Source organism: Furipterus horrens, unplaced genomic scaffold (genome assembly GCF_987537825.1).
Source record: "Furipterus horrens unplaced genomic scaffold, mFurHor1.1.pri manual_scaffold_4, whole genome shotgun sequence".
Lineage (NCBI taxonomy): Eukaryota > Metazoa > Chordata > Mammalia > Chiroptera > Furipteridae > Furipterus > Furipterus horrens.
In genome coordinates, this window is record NW_028327174.1 from 139,036,549 (window position 1) to 139,057,035 (window position 20,487).

The following is a 20,487-nucleotide window of genomic DNA, read 5'->3' on the forward strand; positions in this document are numbered from 1 at the left end:
AAATAAGTCACATATGCTCAAGATTAAATATAGATGCTTTGACAAAATTTGCAACCCCTAAGAATTTCCAGATACAAACATCATTACCTGTATCAGCCAATTAACTTTATTATGAGAGGGCAATTTGAAACTCTGAATATAACAACAAAATTTGTTGAATTTTTATATGTTACTTTAATGAAAAATTTTAATTGTCATGTAAATAAAATAAAACTCATCAGATTAGAAAAAATCCTTTCTTGGCATAATTTCAACTTAATATTAAGTTACTACCTATTCAAAATGCATGATATGACAAATTATCTCAGAGATCTGGGTCATTTCTCAGCATAAAAAGAGGAACTAGTATTAGATTTATACTACTGCCTTAAATAACTTGAAAATTATACAAAATATTTCAGACACTGGACAAAGGTAGCAAAGGACTGTGGTCCCAATGAAGTAAGCTGTATGATTTCTGTAGCTTACTATCTAAAAATCAGTCTTCAGGCTACAATGAAGGAAGAAGAAATACAAAGAGAGCACATGATCTCATTAAGTTGAGAAGATACAAACTGAAGTTCAGGAAAGCCACAGTACTTACAATTTGTGAGGCAAAGTACTAGAGGATGGAGTGCACTGAGAGTGAGAGCCAGAGGGCTCCAGAGGTCTCCTCTTTGTTTGAGAATTGATCTGTCCATGCTTGAGAGGAAAGTACTCCCGGCAAGGGAAAGAACCATTGCAAAGCAGTAGACCTAACAATTTCTAGAATTCATAGAAGAATGAAAATAATCCATTTTTCCATCAGTCAAAATGGAAAGACCATGTAATATACAGGGCATGACGTAGAGACCCACAAGGGTCATGCCTTAATGACTACATTCACTCAAGAGAAAAAAAAAAAAAAAAGGCTAACCTGGATCTATGCTAACAAAGTCTCAAAAACAGCAAACCAATCCATAAGTAACTTAACTGCATGTAAGAAAAGTAAACAGATGATTCATGATGTGGAGAAATATCAGTGATGCACACCATGGAATTAGGGAGTTCAAGGACCTTAAAGTGGCTTTTATAAATATTAAAAATGTACTTAAGAATTTAAAGGAAAACATGAATATAATGGAGAAAGATGGAAGATTTTTAAAAATCTCTAGATGTTAAAAATGTATTATCTGAAATGAAAAAAGACACTAGAAGGGATTAATAACAGATTAGACAGTGCATACGAAAATATCATAAAACTTGAACCATGGCAATAGTAATTATTCAGTAAAGAGCTGAAGTATTTTCTTACCATTGTCTAAGATCCTTTAGTTTTATTTATGAGTCTAGACAATATTGTGCTCATCTGGATAATTAACAATTCTCACCAGTGGAAAAGTCATTTAAAATGAATGTGATCTTTTCAAGAGAGTATAGATGCATTCACAGTAAATATACAAGTCATCATTTTTAAAAATTAATCACTGCTTTCACTTCAATAGGAATAATATGCTTCATAACACATGCCCTTGTGGTAGAACAAAATTACTCTTCAGAATTGTTTGTAGAAATACAAATAAGAAACCTACACAGAGGAGAAAAGGGTGCAGGATGTTTATTTAAAGAATAGGTGGAAACTTCCCAAATCATAGGCAGGATATGGAAATCCAGATTCATGAAGCTGATGAGACCGAAACAGGATCACAAAGAGACACATAACCAAATTCTCAAAAAATCAAAGACAAGAATAATTTTGAAAGCACCAAAAGAAAAGCAACTCCAGACATAAAAGTAAAACATCATAAGATCATCAGTGCATTTTTCAGAAGAAATCTCACAAGCCAGGAAAGAAATGGAATGACATATTCAAAGTGCTGAGAGAAAAACTTGATCAACAAAGAATACTATACACAGCAATAAGGATAAAGACTCCGAAAAAGAAAAAAAAAAAAAAAAACTGAGGGACTCCATCACCACTAGATTTGCCTTACAAGAAGTACTAAAGGTAGTTCTTAAACTTGAAATAAAAGAATGCTAACAAGAAAACACAGGTAATTAGGGTATAATAAATATTCAGAATATTCTAATATCGGTGGTACTAAGTCACTTTTAATTGTAGTAAAAAAGGAACAAAATATAGCCTGAAAACAGTAAAATAGCAATATTAAGTCTTTACCTGTCAAAAAAACAAAATATGCTGTGACCAAGAGACTCAATTTATCTTAACACACATAGGTTGAAAGAGAAAAGATTTAAATATATATTTCATACAAATGGTAGTCAAGAGACACGTGGCTATTCAAGGTTTGTCCAGAAGGTATCCAGCCATGTACTATGAAAAAATAGGGACATTTAATGAAGAAGATAGAAGATACAAGAAACATTGTACATAGGACAATGACGCCTCAGTCTCCTTCAAAGAGGCACCTCAGAACCTCACACAATTCTCTCAGTCGTCATCAGCTGCCCCATCATGTTTTCTTGAATCTCATCAGCAGTCTGAAATCTCTTCCCTTTCAAAGGTGATTTTCATTTTGGGAAAATCCAGAAGTTGCAGAATGCCAAATCTGGGCTGTGGCAGGAGCTGAGTCACCTGGGGGATTTGATGTTTCACCAAAAAATTCTGCACTAGATGTGATGCATGAGCGGGCACGTTATTATGGTGAAGATGCCAATCATTAGTTACCCATTGCTACAGCCTTCTGAATCATTCAAATAATTCCCACAGAGGAATGTTTAAGCTTCACACAAAACTTGATGCAGATTTCTTGCTCTACTTGCTCATTTTGAATATGATGGCCACACAATACACATGCTCACTCAATAGCATCTATTACCCTCAATGACTAGTACAGTGAAGTCATCACTGTTCATGCATGTGCATTCCAGTCCACTCTCCTTAGCTGCCAGGTTACATCAATGCCACACAAACCGGTCTCATTATACTAACAACAGTTGGACTTTTTACAGGCAGACCTTGTATACCTCTCCTATCTATAATCCTTTGAAAAGAATGATAGACACTTTCCTCTATCACTTCAAATTTTTGCCTAAGAGATCCTCTCAGATCCTACCACATTCTAAATAATAATATGCTTATTAGGGGAGGGTGGTTGTATTATGAATATAATTATTGATATGTATTGCTATTTTAATGAACTAATCTTTCAGTACTAACTATGATGGTAGAAATTCTGCTGTAACAATTATGCTAAATCCTAACGAAGTCAATCCATAATGCTGATGGTAATTGTGTCCAGGATCATGGTAATAACAGTAAACTTCTCCCCTAAAACAATTCACAAATCCAAAAGCCACTTCTTACCTCACACCTATCCACATCCACAACTAAAAGATTATCTGGTTTTAGCTTTTTTTATTTCTTCCCTCCATTAATGTTCACTCTTGACAAGCAACTTGTCTTATGCATAAAGTGAAGTTTTGAAATTATCAATTATAAGTATTGCATTTAACTGGTTCTGTACCTCAACTATTAAAGTCTTATAATTAATTGAAGTGACATTACAGAAATGTTATATATTGGTACAGTAAAATTCGTGATTATGTAACTGTATAATCCAAATTCCAAAATAGCAAGTTTTATTTATACGTAGATTCTTTTTTTTTTTCAAAATAACTGCTAAAACAAGCTATAATTTGATTATCATTGTAAGTGAATGGGATACATGTGATCACTGTACTATTTTAGCTATTTCTGTATATGTTTGAGAGTTCCCAAAATAAAAAGTGAAAAAAATGTTAAGTTCTTGTATAAAAATATACAACAAGTGGCTCATAGTATTGTTGGGATGATTCATAAACATTGTAAGTGAAATAGCTTATGCTGCCTTAAAGTACTACCGTAACATAATAAGAAAAATGTGAATGAATTCGAAAGTTTCATACATCCACTGGTTGCTACAATTTCTGCATTCAATACATCATTCCCAAGATAAGTTAAAAGGCAAACATTTAAAAAGGAAGGCCTTAAACTTGCAAGGGATCACCTAGAAGTTTAAGAATTAATTTCAAATTTTCTGCATTCTCAGAACTCATAAAGTGTCAATTTTTTGCAACAGATACCTTTGTATGAGGTCATTATTCATATATTCAACAAACAGCAAGTTCCCATTAAGTGCTAAGCTCCATGGGTACAATGGTGCACACACAAGCCTTGTCCTCTAGAAGCAGATATTCTAGATGGGGTTGCAGATGTGATATCAGGCCTTTACAGCAAAATGTGCTAAGATTCTAAGCATATGCATTTCTATAAACTTTTATTTTAAAGAATAAGTCGAAAAGTCAGAGTTATCATGAGACAGATTACATTTCATGATGGAAATAATTTACTTTATGTGTCTTATTGCCACCATTCTCAATTCTGAATACCTAAAATGCTATCTCTTCAAAGCTCTGGTTCAAATATTATATATTTTATACTAACTGGATAAAGGAATAGTAGAATTTGCAGAGGAGCTATGACTACCCTTAATGTTTTTGACAAGAAAAGAATACTTCATATTTCAAAGCTTAAAACATTTTGTATGAAATAAAAATCCAAGAGCTTCTTCCTTCTCCCACCTAAAGTCACTTATTTTACCATAAATAAACCCTTTAGGAATAGCCAAGAGATGCACTGTCTTGTATGGTGGAAACCCACACCTTCTGGATAATATTTTAATGCCCCTAAATGATTCATTAAGTCTAACTATCCAACAATGTATCTATTGGTTGATTTCCCTAAAGCTTTTCCCACCAAACACAGTATCTTCAGTTTAGCATAATATATATCTTTAGCACAAGTTCATTCTATATTCATAATTTTTCCATTATAGTGCTTATACCACCATTTTGTCAGGAAATTTTTATCAGACATAAATACATCTTTTTCTGTAATCTAAAATCAACTAAAAAAGAAAGTAGACACCAAGATACCAAAATTGTTCATGCTTAAAGGCAAATGTATTTGGTTCCTTTCCATGCAGCACAGAATAAGGTATGTAGGTGCTTATTATGCCTTTTCCAAATCATTCGTGACCACCGTTGAGGATCCACTCATCCTCCACAGTGAGCCATCTCGCAATATGTTCTAGTAGGTATCTTATGTAGTGGGGAAAGGAACATTCTTGCTGACCTACAACTTAGTCAGACAGGGAGTGTTCTGGGAGGAGAGTTAATTTCTATTGTCTCTTCCATTGTTGTCATGAGGTTCACAGTAGGACTATATCAGTTTGTATCAACGGATGCCTATAGTAGCCTTTCAGATATGCTACAGCAGGGAGGAAGACACAGGAGAAGAGGGGGAAGAGGAGACTCGATGTCCTATATTGAAGTGAAGAGGCTGCTAGTTGGAAAAAGCAAGAACAATCAATCGTCCTCCTTAGGATGCCATGCCAAGCAGAAATCCTCCGAAAAATCCACCAGTCACTAGAACACTCTTCTTCACAGATCACACCATCTCCTCAGCTTTGCTTTTCACCTCCGTAGATAGGTGATTGCTCTTACGGATCTTCTGCTGTTCCTTGGCTTTTTTCATGTCCTTTTCTACTCGTTGCCAGTCGACATTGATGTACCCAGTATGGTTTGCAAGCTGAAGGAGGAGAAAATCCTCCTCTCACAGCTGTTGCAGCCAACTTTCCAACATTCTGAAATATGAAACCCGTGCACCATCCAGTGACACCTCCAATTAACAGCTGGGTTGCCATGCTATACTTTTCAGCTGAGGGCCCAGATTCCTCGCCAAACATCTTGCGTCACCATGGCTGCTTTTGGGCAAGTCCTGCAAGGTCCAGTGAGTCAAAATTTCCTGGACTAGATGCGGCCATTTCAGCGATCTCATCTCGCTATCTAATATTTATAGATTCTTGATCATTTTGTCAAACAACACAGTTTATTTAGGATTCCAAGAAATAATTTTGTTGGTGATTTTATCAATACACTTTAAAGATATTTTTTAAATCTCCTTTAAAATATTTATAATATTAATGTCTGTAGAAACTCAGTTTAATCTAAAGTGTTAGATGATCATTGGGATCACTGACTGTCTTTCATATGTTATCATAAATCAGATTATCTCGTAACCTCAAAGTGAAACTTCAAGAAGTTCACTATTTTTCCTTTTCAACCAGATGTACTTTATACCTGATTGGTTCTTAATTACAGATTTAGATACTAGCCTTCCCATGTTAGGTGCATTTCTTTTCTAGTGAATATAAACCATATCTGAATATTAAAGGAAAATGTAAATAATATTATCTTTGCTATGCAAATTAGAAATGCCTTTGGGATAAAACAAGGTCTCCGAGTATTTTCAAATAAGCCAAAGCAGAAGTATGTTTCATGTTCAGTGTACTTTTCAACTATTTTAAATACTATTGATCTCAGCATTGTTTATATATAATTATATCTAGTTCATTTTCCTTTGAAACATTTTATGATAAATTGACCACATGAATTAATGAAAGGGATGAGTAAGGCTTTATCAATGTTACTAGATGGCCAAAGATTATTGATGGTGCAGCATGAAAACATTTTTAAACTGCCTTTATATTTTTATTGCTTGGGATTCTATTTAAACACTCACATGCCTATCCTTATTTTTAAAAAAATATGTTCATAAAGTAGTTTTTAATAGTACAAGATAGTCTAATATGTATATAGTAAAACACTATAATCCTACTGAATGAGTTTTTGTGGTCACCCTTTGCTTTACGGTTATATTCTCCTGTATAATCTTATAAAATAAAATTCGTTAGCCCTGACTAGCATGGCTCAGTTAGTTGGACACTGCCCGTAAAGCAAAAGGTGGCCAGTTTGATTCCCAATATTGGCATATGTCTGGGTTGCAGGCTGGATCCCCAGTCAAGGTGCCTACGAGAGGCAACCAATTGAAGTTTCTCTCTCACATCGATATTTCTCTCCCTCTCTTTCTCCCTCCCTTCCCCTCTCTCTAAAAAATAAATAAACAAAACCTTTAAAATAGAAATTTGTCTAAAAATAAAATAAGGACAGCTCAATTATACTTCTATCTCCATGATACTTCCATATGACAGAATAGGTATGCCTGCCATTCACAAGTATAATATAATTTAGATTTACAAGTGTTTTTAAAATGCTTTCGTTTGGTTACTAATTATAAATTCATTATATCCTGCCGCCTCCCCCCCCCGAAAGTAAATGATAATTCCCAATGGCAGAATTTGAAGGCCTACACTTAATTGCAAGAATTCTGAGTATTACTGTCCACACATTAATGAAGATAAAGTACTATGAAGACAAAGACCCTCCAGTAACAACTAATAACCTTTCACTTGGCTTTATGAGTAACCACATCAATTATATATATACATGTTAGACCTATCCTTACTGGGGCCCTCCCATTATAATTCACATAATTATGTTACATTATATAAAGTCTAGGTCAAATAGGGAAAATAGGATTTCTCAACTGCACAAAATCCTATCAGAAGGCTGACTGGAAAGTTGTTTCAATTTATAATTCAACAGGAAAGAAAATTGTGAATAATTAGTACAAACTACAAGCATGGAAGGGGAAGAATGCTGACAGCAGGGCCAGGTATTTGCCACCCTTCCCTAGGGTCAACTCTTAACCTACAAAACTGTTTAAACCCTACTCTGAATAATGGGTTCCAAAAATGTTAAATTACTCAATTCAATTAACTCTCAAATACAGTGTCAAAATAAAAGTTTTTAAAAACATGATCATCTTCCACTCTTAGGGAGAAAGACTACAAGTACTTTCTCTCCATCTCCCTCTCAGCACAACTAAAAACCACAGGCACTGTATATAAAGCAAATTCAAGAAAACTCTGAAGGTGGAAAAAAAAAAGGTAGACTGGCTAGGAATCTTGGAAACCAGGGAATAACAAGTAGTGATGAGTTCCCTGGATTTTCTTTTTGCCTCATATATCCCAGACTTAAAGCAAAAAAGTCAACAACCTATAAATGCCAGTAAGTGCAATAAGAAAAAGTACCAGGAAAAGCCTACTCCCTAGTCAAAGGACCAGGCAAGAGGCAGCCTAACAAGAAAAACAAAAACAAAACACCTTTTAGACATTAGTCAGTCTACCCTAGCCTATCACCACAGGGGGGAAAAAAAAAAGTGAACCCATTATCACTCACACCAGCAAAGGCCAAGTGGGGAATCTAGACTTCCAATCATGCAAGGCTACAACAAGCAACCCCTCCCTTCCTCACTGCAGCAGTGTTGAAGGTGGTGAGTGGAGAGTCAGAACTTCCACAACCACCCAGCAGTAATGAGGCTTCCCTCTGTTCCTGCTGTTAGTGGAGGTCACATGAGGAGGCACTCTTGTTCCTACCAGCCAGGGTGTATCAATGGAGGCCTAGTAGAGAGTGGTAACTCCCATGCCCATCCTGCAGTGATAAGGAACCCTTACCTAGTCCTCAGGTACCAACAGAGACCAAGAATGGAACCTAAATGTCTAACCTCTCCTGGCAGTAAAAAGGAAGTACCACCTCTTCCCTGATAGAGTGGTATCAAAGAAATCCAGCTTAAACAGAAGGTTTAAATCCATAGCATTACATAATACCTAAATGTATGGCCACAGTCAAAAATCACTCATCATACTAAGAACCAAGAATATATAAAACTACATTTTTTTAAAATCAATAGAAGCTAACACCAAGAATACAGAAACATTAAAATTGACAATTTTTAAAATGTTTATTTATTTATTGTTTTTCTATTACAGTTTTCCCATGTTTCCCCCATTGCAAAAATATGGAATATTTCATGAATTTGCATGTCATTCTTATGCAGGGACCATGCTAATCTTCTCTGTATCATTCCAATTTTAGTATATATGCTGCCGAAGCAAGCACTTAATTAACAATTTTAAAGCAGCCATCATAAAAATGTTTTAACAGTTATAATGACACAAGAAACAAACCAGAAGCCTCAGCAAAGAAACAGAAAGTCTCAACAAAGAGACAAGGATAAAAGAAGAATCAAATGGAAAATGAAGGACTGAAAACTTACAAAAAACAAAATAAACAACTCAATGGATGGAGACTCAATAGCTTCCTACACAGGATAGGGGAAAGGAATCAGTGAAGCAGAAGAAGGAGCAATAAAAATTTAGACTCATTTCTGCTGAAAGTCAACTTTTTCTCCATGAAAATTTCTAGAAATCTTCCAACAAACTATAACCATTAAGTTTTTCAAAATTCTAGAAGTTCTTCCCTTAGATTTTAAAAGATTTTTACCTTGACTGTATGACACCAAGATAAGACTTCAATATAAAGAAATAGAATAACAATCATGGTAGAGGCTGTAATGTAAAGGCTTTTTGCATTAAATATTTTTTGAAGCAAATGTATATACAACTACTTAGTAATAAGTGCTGACATTCCTGAAAGGTTTATGTTTGACTTACTATGTGTTTTAGTACATTCAGCCTTTTATAAATAAAATTCTTCATTTTTAAGTCTCAAAAGTTAAGTCAATTTTAGAATATCAATAAAATAATATGAACAGTACATAGAAAAACCATAGACATTCATATCTTTTATAACTGTGAAAAATACATGATTTAAAGACAGTAAACAACCCAAGTATTTGCAATTATATTTTTGAGTACTTCCCAACACTATACCAAACATCCATAATATATATTAGTCATATGAGATTTTTAACATACCCATCAATTTCTTCACCTACTGGCATTGTCAATGATTCATAATGAAAACGATTATTAATCAGCTCCAACCAGAAATCCAAAAAGGAAATAAAGAAAAAAGTAGCTTGACATACATTCTAGGAAATCTTTAAATAGCTACTGTTTTAATATTTCAAAAAAATCACATTTTTAATTTTTTTTTAATTCTCACCTGAGGACATTTTCATTTGCTCTCTTGGGTAAAGAGAGAGAGCAAAGGAAGAGAGAGGGAGAAACATCAATGAGAGAAACATCAATTGGTTACCTTTGTAAGCACCCAGACCAGGGATCTGTGTGGGGATCTGTGCAGGGTCCAGCATCACACTCGTCTGGACAGGGGGATCACCCATGCCCACACCCAGATGGTGGATGAACCCACAAACTAGCTATGTGCCCTGACTGAGAATCGAAGCCTCAACTCTTCAGTTAAGGAACAACACTTCAACCCCTGATTCACACTGGCCAAGGCAGAAAAATCAAATTTTAAAAATAAAGCGGCCCCAAGATCTCAGTAGTTTTACACCCAAACACACTATTTCTCACTCACATCATAGTCTGATAAAATTAAAAATGAATGGGAGAGCGCTCTGCTCTATTAAGACACTCTGAGACCCAGGCTTCTTACTTCTTGTGGATCCTCTGATTCCCCAGAATCTTCAACATTCAGCTAGCAGATGGCACAAGAGAGCTGGTAGAAGAGTACCTGCCTAAAAAGTGCCTATCATGTGCCAGCCTACAGGTATTATACATTACTGACAGTCCCTCCTTACTATTTTTTTACTTTACAATGGTGCAAAAGCAATACACATCAGGAGAAACTGTGCTTCAAATTTTGAATTTTTATCATTTCCCAGGCAGTCAACATGCTACCGGTACGATACTCTCTTGTGATGCTGGGCAGTGGCAGTGAGCCGCAGCTTCCAGTCAGTCATACAATCATGAGGGTAAACAACTGATACTCTACAGTGTACTGTGTTGCCCACATTTCTTAGATATTACATTTTGTGTTTTCACATCCCATCAGGTCTACAAAATGCCCAACTATGTCTTCTGCTTCTGGTGAGAAGGGAAAGGCAATTACTCTTGAGATGAAATTCCAGAAAACTGTCCAACTGTAGGCTAATGTAAATGTTTTGAGCACACTGAAGGTAGGTTAAGAATATTAAATGCATTTTTGGCTTACAATATTTTCAACTTCGATGGGTTTACCAGGACATAACCCCATCGTTATTCAAGGAGCATCTGTATTTCTACCCATAATCCATTTGTCAGAACTCAGACGTAATCGGGGCAACTGGGAAATATAGTATGGCTGTATGCCCTGAAAAAAGACAGCAGAAATGTTGGTGAGCAGTAGCAGTCTCTGCCACAACAATATTAGTACCTTCTTAGAAGTCTGCAGAAATGGCATAATTATACTTCAAATATGTTCAAATCAGATTGGAATTCCTTATATTGCAGGCATAAGTATGGTTTCACCACAAGATTGTGAGCATCAAAAACTGCATTTGCCGCCTCCATCATGCGGTGCCTGGTACAGTGCTGGACATCTCCCAAAGTCAACAATTATTTGATACTAAATTAACCAATCAGTAGAAAGAAACCACGTTAAAATTCTAATATTCAGTATCTACTAATTAACAGCTTCCTATATAACAGTGAAACAGAAGCACTACATTTCCATACAAGAAACAGAAGAGCTGACTTTCAGGTTAACTAACTCAGAAGAGTGGCAAAAATTTTAATAGTTCTACTCTTTAAAGTCAGAAGTAGTATTTTAAGCTCTTGCAGAAATGCAAAAATAACCTAGTCTCTTTTATTTCTGATAAAGTCATAAATCAGAATCGCTAAGTACTTTAATTTTTCCTTACAAGTCATATACTCAGAGCCAGAGTTAAGTACAGTAATTCAAAAGGATGTACCCAGAATTCTCTAAAGTAAGCAAAAGGGATCCTAGTATTTACAAGACTGTCATTATACTTTATCAGTTTTAGGATTGCTAAGAATTCTAAATATACTCAAAATAAACGTAAAAAACGGATGCCAGACTATGACAATGAAAAATTGTTTTATAAATTCCTGGTCTCATAGTGTGCGGTTGGAATTGAACTAGTCTTCTGGTAAAACTATTACCCTCACTAGAAATAACACAAAACCTCAGAACTGATCACCCCACCCTACCACATCCCACACCTCTGTTCATAATCCTTACCAATAAGGCCTTAAATCTCTCAGGTTGCAAATAAAGAAACCAAAACGGAAAAAACATAGGTCTTTATAATAAATGGTGTACAAATATAACAAAATATTTGAGATTAATAAATGTTACTTAATATAAAGATTTATTGTATTTATTCAACAAATAACTTAGGGTTTTCAAAATAATAAAAGGCAAAAAAATCTGCTGTGCTAACATATACAACTTTCAAATTAACAGATCAACAAATTTAGAATCAGATTGAATAGTTACATATTTTTATCTTATTTTAGCCAAGTTATACATGTGACTTTTTTACGGAAACATAACAAGACATTAAAAAAAAAAAAAGTACACAGCACCATCCATAAATGTAATCCTTAAATCATATAAATTTATACTATTTTTTGTTGTTAAAATTCCTTTAATAAGATGAGGAACTGTTTTCTGTTTCTCCTCACGATTTCATTTCCTTCAGATATAATACCTAGAAGTGGGATTAATAAATCATATGGTAGTTCTATTTCTTTTTTTCACTTTATAACTTTTTTTCATTTAAAAAAATTATATTTCATTGATTATGCTATTACAGTTGTCCCAGTTTTTCCCTCCTCCAACCAGCACCCCCTTACTCAGGCAATCTGCACACTGTTGTCCATATCCATGGGTCATGTATACCTTTTTTAAATTTTAAATTATATTTTATTGTTTATGCTATTAAAGTTGTCCGAATTTTTTCTCCTTTGCCCCCGCTCCACCTAACCCCTACCAATCCCTCAGGCAATCTCCACACCGTTGTCCATGTCCATGAGTTACGCATATATATTCTTTGGCTACTATATTCCCTATGCTGTCCTCTACATCCCCATGACTATTCTGTAACAACTAATTTGTAGTTCTAAATCCCTTCACCTTTTTTACCCATCTCCTCAAGCCTCCTCCCATCCGGCAACCATCAAAAAAATGTTCTATGTATCTATTATTCTATCTTTGTTCTTCTGGTCTGCTTAGTTTGTTTTTTAGATTCAATTGTTGATAGGTATTTATTTATTACCATTCTATTGTTCATAGTTTTAATCTTCTTCTATTTCTTAAAAAAAGTCCCTTTAATATTTCATATAATAATGGTTTGGTGGTGATGAACTCCATTAGCTTTTTCAAGTCTGGAAAGCTATTTGTCCTATTCTAAATGACAGCTTTGCTGGGTAGAGTAATCTTAGTTGTAGGTCCTTGCTTTTCATTATTTTAAATATTTCTTGCCAATCCCTTCTATGCTGCAAAGTTTCTCTTGAAAAATCAGCTGACAACCTTATGAGAGCTCCCTTGTAGATAAATGCTTTTCTCTTCATGCTTTTAAGGTACTCTTTGTCTTTAACCTTTTGCACTTTAATTATGATGTGTCTTCATGTAGGCCTCTTTGGGTTCATCTTGTTTGGGACTCTCTGTGCTTTCTGGAATTGCATGTCTATTTCCTAAACCAAGTTAAGGAACTTTTCTATTATTATTTTTTCAAATAGGTTTTCAATTTCTTGCTCTCTCTCTCTCCTCCTTCTGGCACTCCCATGATGCAAATGTTTGTACAACTGAAGTTGTCCCAGAAGTTCCTTACACTATCCTCATTTTTTTGTATTCTTTTTTCTTTATGCGGTTTTGATTGGGTGCTTTTTGCTTTCTTATATTCCAAACCACTTATTTGATTCTCAGCTTTGTCCACTCTGCTATTGATTGCCTGTAAATTGTGCTTCATTTCAGTTAGCGTATCCTTCATTTCTGACTGGTTCCTTTTTTAATTTCAATGCCCTTTTTTATACTATTGAAGTTCTCTCTGAGTTCATTTACTCTTCCCCTAAGTTCACTGAGCATCCTTATAACTAGTGTTTTGAACTCTGCATCTATTAGATTGTCTCCATTTTGTTTAGTTCTTTTTCTGGACTTTTGTTCTGTTCTTTCATTTGGGCCATGTTTCTTTGTGTCCTTATTTGGCAGCCTCCCTGTTTGTTTCTATGTATTAGGTAGAGCTACTACAACTCCCTGGCTTGGCAGAGTTACCTAATGTAGTAGGTGTACTGTAGGGTACAATGGCACAGTCACCCCTACACCCAAGCTGGGTACTCAAGGTGATCCCACTGTGTGGGCTCTGTACACCCTCATCCTGTAGTTAAGCCTTAACTGCTGGTGGCAGGTCAGTGGGGGGCGGGTGGATTTATCCAGGCCTATCAGCTGCAAGGACTGGCTGTGACCACTGATTACCAACCTTCTAGAACCTTGGAGGATCAGCTTTTCACAGGCCCACTCCACAGAGCAGGACTTACTTCAGCAGGGCTCTGGTGCCCACTGAGTACACTCCTTGAGTGCATCACTTGTGGAGGTAGTTGAGTGGTGGTGCTCTGATGTGGTCTATAGCTGTCTACTGGGTGCACAGACTCTGGGGCCTCTCAGGAGGGGTAGGCTAAGGTCATCAGCCACCATCTGTATTCTGCCTTGGGCTTATGCCCTGGCATAAGCTACAAAGTGATCTGTAGATAGCTGCTACTTGGGCTGGGCTTGGAGGTGCCCAAGTGAGGCGAAGTTGTGGACCAAGGATAGCTGCTGCTAGTACCAGGCCTGGGGCCATTTAGCAAGAGGTTGCTGAGGCCAGATGTTGCTTATTTGAGAGAATTTAGGAAAATCTGAAGTATGAGCCAAGACAACCATTCATATGGAAAAGCCACTGGAAATAGTTTGAGTGGGCCCAAAAGTTGGGTGGGGCAGAGCAAACTGTGTGAGCCAGGTTGATGGAGACTCAGTTATGGCACCTACCTGCTGGCTTTGTGGGCGTAGAGCTCCTCAAAAAATAATGACCTCTGCCAGCACTTCTGTCTGGGAGAAAGCTGCCTCCAGGTTCTTGCCCCGATGTCAGACACTTCAGTTCCCCTCTGCATACCACAGGTGCCTTTCGAGCTGCTTCCCTGGCACTGGATCTCAGAGGAAATGAGTCCAAGTAAGTCCATCGCAGACCCTTTAAGAGGAACTGCTTGGGTCTCCAGAAGTTTCTGTCTTCCACAGACTCAATACCCACTGGTTTTACAATCAGAAAGACTTTTCCTGGAAGAACCCTGGGCTGGGACACCTAGTGTGGGGCTAGGACCCCTTGCTCTCAATATATCCCTCCTGGTTTTTAACTGCCACATGTGGGTGTGGGTTCCATGTTTCTGCCCCTCCAACTAGTCTCAATGTGGTTTCTTTTTAATTCCATAGTTGTAGGACTCCACCCAACTCAATTTCTGGTGGTTCTGAATAATGGTTATCCTGTAGTTTAGTTGTAAGTTTGATGTGGTTGTGTGAGGAGGGAAGCCATATTTACCTATGCCACTATCTTGCCATTGTCACCTTCTGGTAGTTCTATTTCTAACTTTTTGAGGACACTCCATAGTTTCTACAACGTCTGTACCATTTTAAATTCCCACCAACAGTGTTCAAAGGTTCCAGTTTTTCCACATTCTCGTCAACACTTTTCTTTTGCTTAAATTTTTTATAATAGCCATCCTGACAGGTATTAGATGATATCTAATTGTATTTTTGAACTGCACTTTCTTCATGATTAGTGATGATGAGCATATTTTCAAATATGTTGGCCATCTGTACGTCTTCTTTAGAGAAATGTCTATAAAAGTCCTTTGCTCATTTGTAAATCAGGTTATTTGTTATTTTGCTATTGAACTGTAGGTGTTCCTTATATATTTTGGATATTAGCCCATTATAAAACATATGGTGTGCAAATATTTTCTTCCATTCTGGAGACAGCCTTTTTATTCATTTGCCTTAGCTGAATAGAAGCTTTTTATTTTGAAGTAGTCCCATTTGTCTATTTTTGCTTTTGTTCTTTGTACTTTCAACATTAATTATTATTTGTTAGTTGTGAGCTTTTCATAGGTGGAATCTATGATGCTGAGGTACATTCCAGCTACCTTGTTTGAGATATTTTATCAAGAAACAGCATCAAATTTTGTCAAATTCTTTTTATGCATCAATTTTTTTTTTTTTTTTTTTGGTGTATCACATTTATTTATTTGCATATGTTGACCTATCCTAGCATCTCAAAGATAAATCCAATTTGATCATGGTGTGTTATCCTATTAAAGTGCTGAAATCAGGTTGCGGGTGGTTTGTTGAGTATTTTTGCATCTATGTTCCTCAGGGATATTGGTCTGCAGTTTTCTTACAGTGCTTTCCTGGCATTAATATCAGAGTAATGCTGACCTCATAAAATGAGTTTAGATCCGTTTCCTCCTGTTCAAATTTTTGGGAGAGTTTTAAAGTATTAGTGTTAATAAATCACTAGTGAAGCCATGTACTTCTGCAATTTTTTTTGTTGAAGTTTTTTTTTTTTTAATTATTATAACTGATTCAAATCACCATTCTCAATATAAATTGTTCAGATTTTCTCATTCTTTATGATTCACTCTTGGTAAGTTGTCTATTTCTAGGAATTTATACATTTCTTGTAGGTAATCAAATTTGTTTCTCCTGGAAATGTTCCATAGACATGAGAAGAATATGTATTCTGTTGCCATTTGGTGGAATGTTCTGTACATCACTGTTACATTTATTTGCCCAATAGTGTTGTTAAAGTCCACTGCTTCTTAATTGATGTTCTGTCTAGATAGTCTATCCATTGTTTTTTATTTTAACGTTTTATTGTTTATGCTATTATAGTTGTCACATTTTTCCCCTTCGTCCCCCTACACCCAGCCTACCCTCCACTTCCACAGTCAATGCCCACACCATTGTTCATGTCCACTGATCCTACATATTCTATCCATTGCTGAAAGTAGGGTGTTAAAGACTCCTATTACTATATTGCTCTCTAAACCCTTTTTATATTTGTCAATACTTCTCTAACATATTTGGGTTATCAGATATTAAAGGCATATATTGTTATCATTATTACATCTTTCTGATGAATGGACTCATCATATAATGACCTTGTCTCTTGTGACAATTTTGACAAAGTCTATTTGGTCTGATATTAGTTTTATTCATTCAGCTATTCTAGGTCTTTTGATTGGAAAGCTTAATGTACTTACATTTAAAGGAATTACTAATAAGTAAGGATATATTATATTATAGCGCCATTTTTAAAAATTGCTTTGCCTTATAATTCTTTGTACCTCTTTACTTCTCTTGCTACCTTCCTTTATAATTGTTGATTTTTTGTGGTAACATGCTTTAATCCTTTTTGTTTTGTCTATTTCTATAGACATTTTCTTTGTGGCTACCAGGAGTCAAACATAAAACATCTTAAATGATAATAGTTTATCATAAGCTTATAACAACTTTACTTATATCACACACAAAAACTACATTTACTTCTCATCCACACTACGTGTTATTGATGTTACATTGTTTTTTAATATTGTATATCTGTAAACATATTTTTTGAGGTTATAGTTTTAAGACTTTTTCTTTAACACTTATACCAGAATTAAGTAACATATACATCACCATTACAGTATTACAATATTTTCTATTTGTCCATATATTTACCATAGCAATGAATTTTATACTATCATATTATGTACTTCCATGTTGCTGTTTAGCAGTCTTTTTCTTTTCTCTCTCCAGAAGGTGAAATGTATTTATTTATTTATTTTTTTTGGTCTTTTTATTTTATTTATTTTATTTTATTGTTGTTCTGTTACAGTTGTCCCATTTTTTCCCCAATTTCTCCCTTCCCACTCAGCCCACCCCCTCCCCCACAGTCATTCCTCACCCAGTGGTCTATGTCCATGGGTCATTCATACTAGTTCCTTTACTAGACCCTTCCCCTATTAACCCCTTCTCTCCCACCCCCAATAACTTTTTCTGTTCCTTGTTCAATTTTGTTCATTTGTTTGTGTTGTTCACTAGTCTCTGGTATTAGGTGATATCATAAGGTATTTTTCTTTCATTGCCTGGCTTATTTCGCTAAGCATAATTCTCTCTAGTTCCATCCATATTGTCACAAACAGTAGGAGTTCCTTCTTTCTTTCTGCTGCATAGTATTCCATTGTGTAAATGTACCACAGTTTTTTAATCCACTCATCTACAGATGGGCACTTAGGCTGTTTCCAGCACTTGGCTATTGTAAACAGGGCTGCTATGAACATAGGGGTGCATAGGTTCTTTTGAATTGGTGTTTCAGAATTCTTCAGGTATAATCCTAGCAGTGGAATCGCTGGTTCAAAAGGCAGTTCCATTTTCAGTTTTTTGAGGTAATTCCATACTGTTTTCCATAGTGGCTGCACCAGTCTGCATTCCCACCAACAGTGCACTAGTGTTGCCATTTCTCCATACCGTCACCAGCACTTGTTGTTTGTTGATTTGTTGATGATATCCATTCTGACTGGTGTTAAGTGGTATCTCGTTGTGGTTTTAATTTGCATCTCTCTGATGGCTAGTGAGGTTGAGCATTCTTTCATATGTCTATAGACTCTCTGTGTATCCTTCTTGGAGAAGTGTTTGTTCAGGTCCTTTGCCCATTTTTTAATTGGGCTGTTTGTCTTCTTGGTGTTGAGATGTGTAAGTTCTTTATATATTTTAGAGATCAATCCCTTGTCTGAGGTATCATTGGTAAATATATTCTCCCATATGGTTGGTTTCCTTTTCATCTTGCTGATGTTTTCTTCAGCTGAGCAGAAACTCTTTAGTCTGATGTACTCCCATTTGTTTATTCTTTCCTTTATTTCCCTTGCCTTAGGAGATATATCAGTGAAAATATTGCTATGAGGGACATTTGAAATTTTCCTGCCTATGTTTTCCTCTAGGACTTTTATGATGTCATGTCTTACATTAAATCTTTGATCAATCTTGAGTTTATTCTGGTGTGTGGTATAAGTTAGTGGTCATTTCATTTTTTTTTGCACATCCCTGTCCACTTTTCCCAGCACCATTTGTTTAAGAGGCTTTTCTCACTCCATTTTATGTTTCTTCCCCCTTTGTCAAATATTAGTTGACCAGATAGACCTGGGTTTATTTCTGGGCTCTCTATTCTGTTCCATTGATCTATATGTCTGTTCTTATGCCAGTACCAGGCTATCTTGATCACAGTGGGTTTGTACTATGGTTTGATGTCAGATACTGTGATTCCTTCTACCGTGTTCTTCTGTCTCAAAATTGCTGTGGCTATCTGGGGTCTTTTTTGGTTCCATATAAATTTTTTAAGTATTTGTTCTAGGTCTGTGAAATATGTCACTGGTATTTTAATAGGGATTGCATTGAATCTATAAATTGCTTTGGGTAATATGGACATTTTAATGATGTTGATTCTTCCCATCCATGAACATGGTATTTGCTTCCATTTATTTGTATCTTCCTTAATTTCTTTCTTCACAGATATGTAGTTTTCCGAGTATAGGTCTTATATCTCATTGGTCAAGTTTATTCCTAGGTACTTTATTTTTCTTTCTTTTTTTTTTTTTAGTTTCTATCTCTGACAGTTTATTATTGGTTTACAGAAATGCCTTCGATTTCTGAATATTAACTTTGTACCCTGCTATTTTGCCAAATTCACTTATTAGGTACAGTAGTTTTTTAGTAGAGCCTATAGGGTGTTCTATGTACACTATCATGTCATCTGCAAATAATGACAGTCTTACTTCCTCTTTCCAAGTTGGATGCCTTTTATGCATTTTTCTTGTCTGATTGCTGTGGCTAGCACCTCCAACACTATGTTGAATAGAAGTGGAAAGAGTGAACAGCCTTGTCTTGTTCCTGACCTCAGGGGGAATGCTTTCAGTTTTTGTCCATTGAGTATGATGTTGGCTTCGGGTTTCCATATATAGCCTTTATTATGTTGAGGTATGCTCCCTCTATTCCCATTTTGCTGAGTGTTTTCATCATAAATGGATGTTGTACTTTATCAAATGCTTTTTCAGCATCTATGGATATGATCATGTGGTTTTTGTCTTTAAATTTGTTTATGTTGGTGTATTACATTTATTGATTTGTGAATATTAAACTATCCTTGCATCCCTGGGATGAATCCCACTTGATCATGGTGTATGATCTTTCTAATGTTGTTGCTGGATCCTGTTTGCCAATATTTTGTTGAGGATTTTAGCATCTACATTCATCAGTGACATTGGCCTTTACTTTTCTTTATTTGTTGTGTCTTGACCTGGTTTTGGAATTAGGGTAATACTGGCTTCATAGAACGAGTTTGGGAGTTTTCCCTCTTCTTGGATTTTTTGGAATAGTTTGAGAAGGGTAGGCATTAGTTCTTCCCTAAATGTTTTGTAAAATTCACCTGTGAAGCCATCCAGCCCAGGGCTTTTGTGCACCAAAAGGTTTTTGATTACTGTTTCAATTTCACTCTTTGTTATCAGTCTGTTCAGGCTTTCTACTTCTTCTATATTTAGTTTTGGAAGATTATATGTTTCTAGATATTTGTCCATTTCATCTAGGTTGTCATGTTTCTTGCCCTACAGTTGTTTGTAGTAATTTCTTACAATCCTTTGTATTTCTTTGATATTGGTCGTGATTTCTCTTTCATTTCTGATTTTATTTGGGTCCTCTGTCTTTTTTTCTTGATGAGTTTGGCTAATGGCTTGTCGATTTTGTTTATCTTTTCAAAGAATCAGCTCCTACTTTTGTTGACCTTTTGAATTGTTG

General features: G+C 35.6%; 1 protein-coding gene, 1 non-coding gene and 1 pseudogene across 4 annotated transcripts in view; all 3 read right to left on the reverse strand.

The window, feature by feature from the left end:
- Positions 1-20,487, reverse strand: part of CNTLN (centlein) — a 284,539-nt gene that overhangs the window by 237,137 nt on the left and 26,915 nt on the right. The gene's annotated exons all lie outside the window — the stretch shown is intronic.
- LOC150012939 (FUN14 domain-containing protein 2 pseudogene) lies at positions 5,342-10,009 on the reverse strand (annotated as a pseudogene).
- Positions 8,717-8,823, reverse strand: LOC150012940 (U6 spliceosomal RNA). The gene has a single exon (XR_016510866.1). It is a non-coding gene; the product is annotated as a U6 spliceosomal RNA (small nuclear RNA).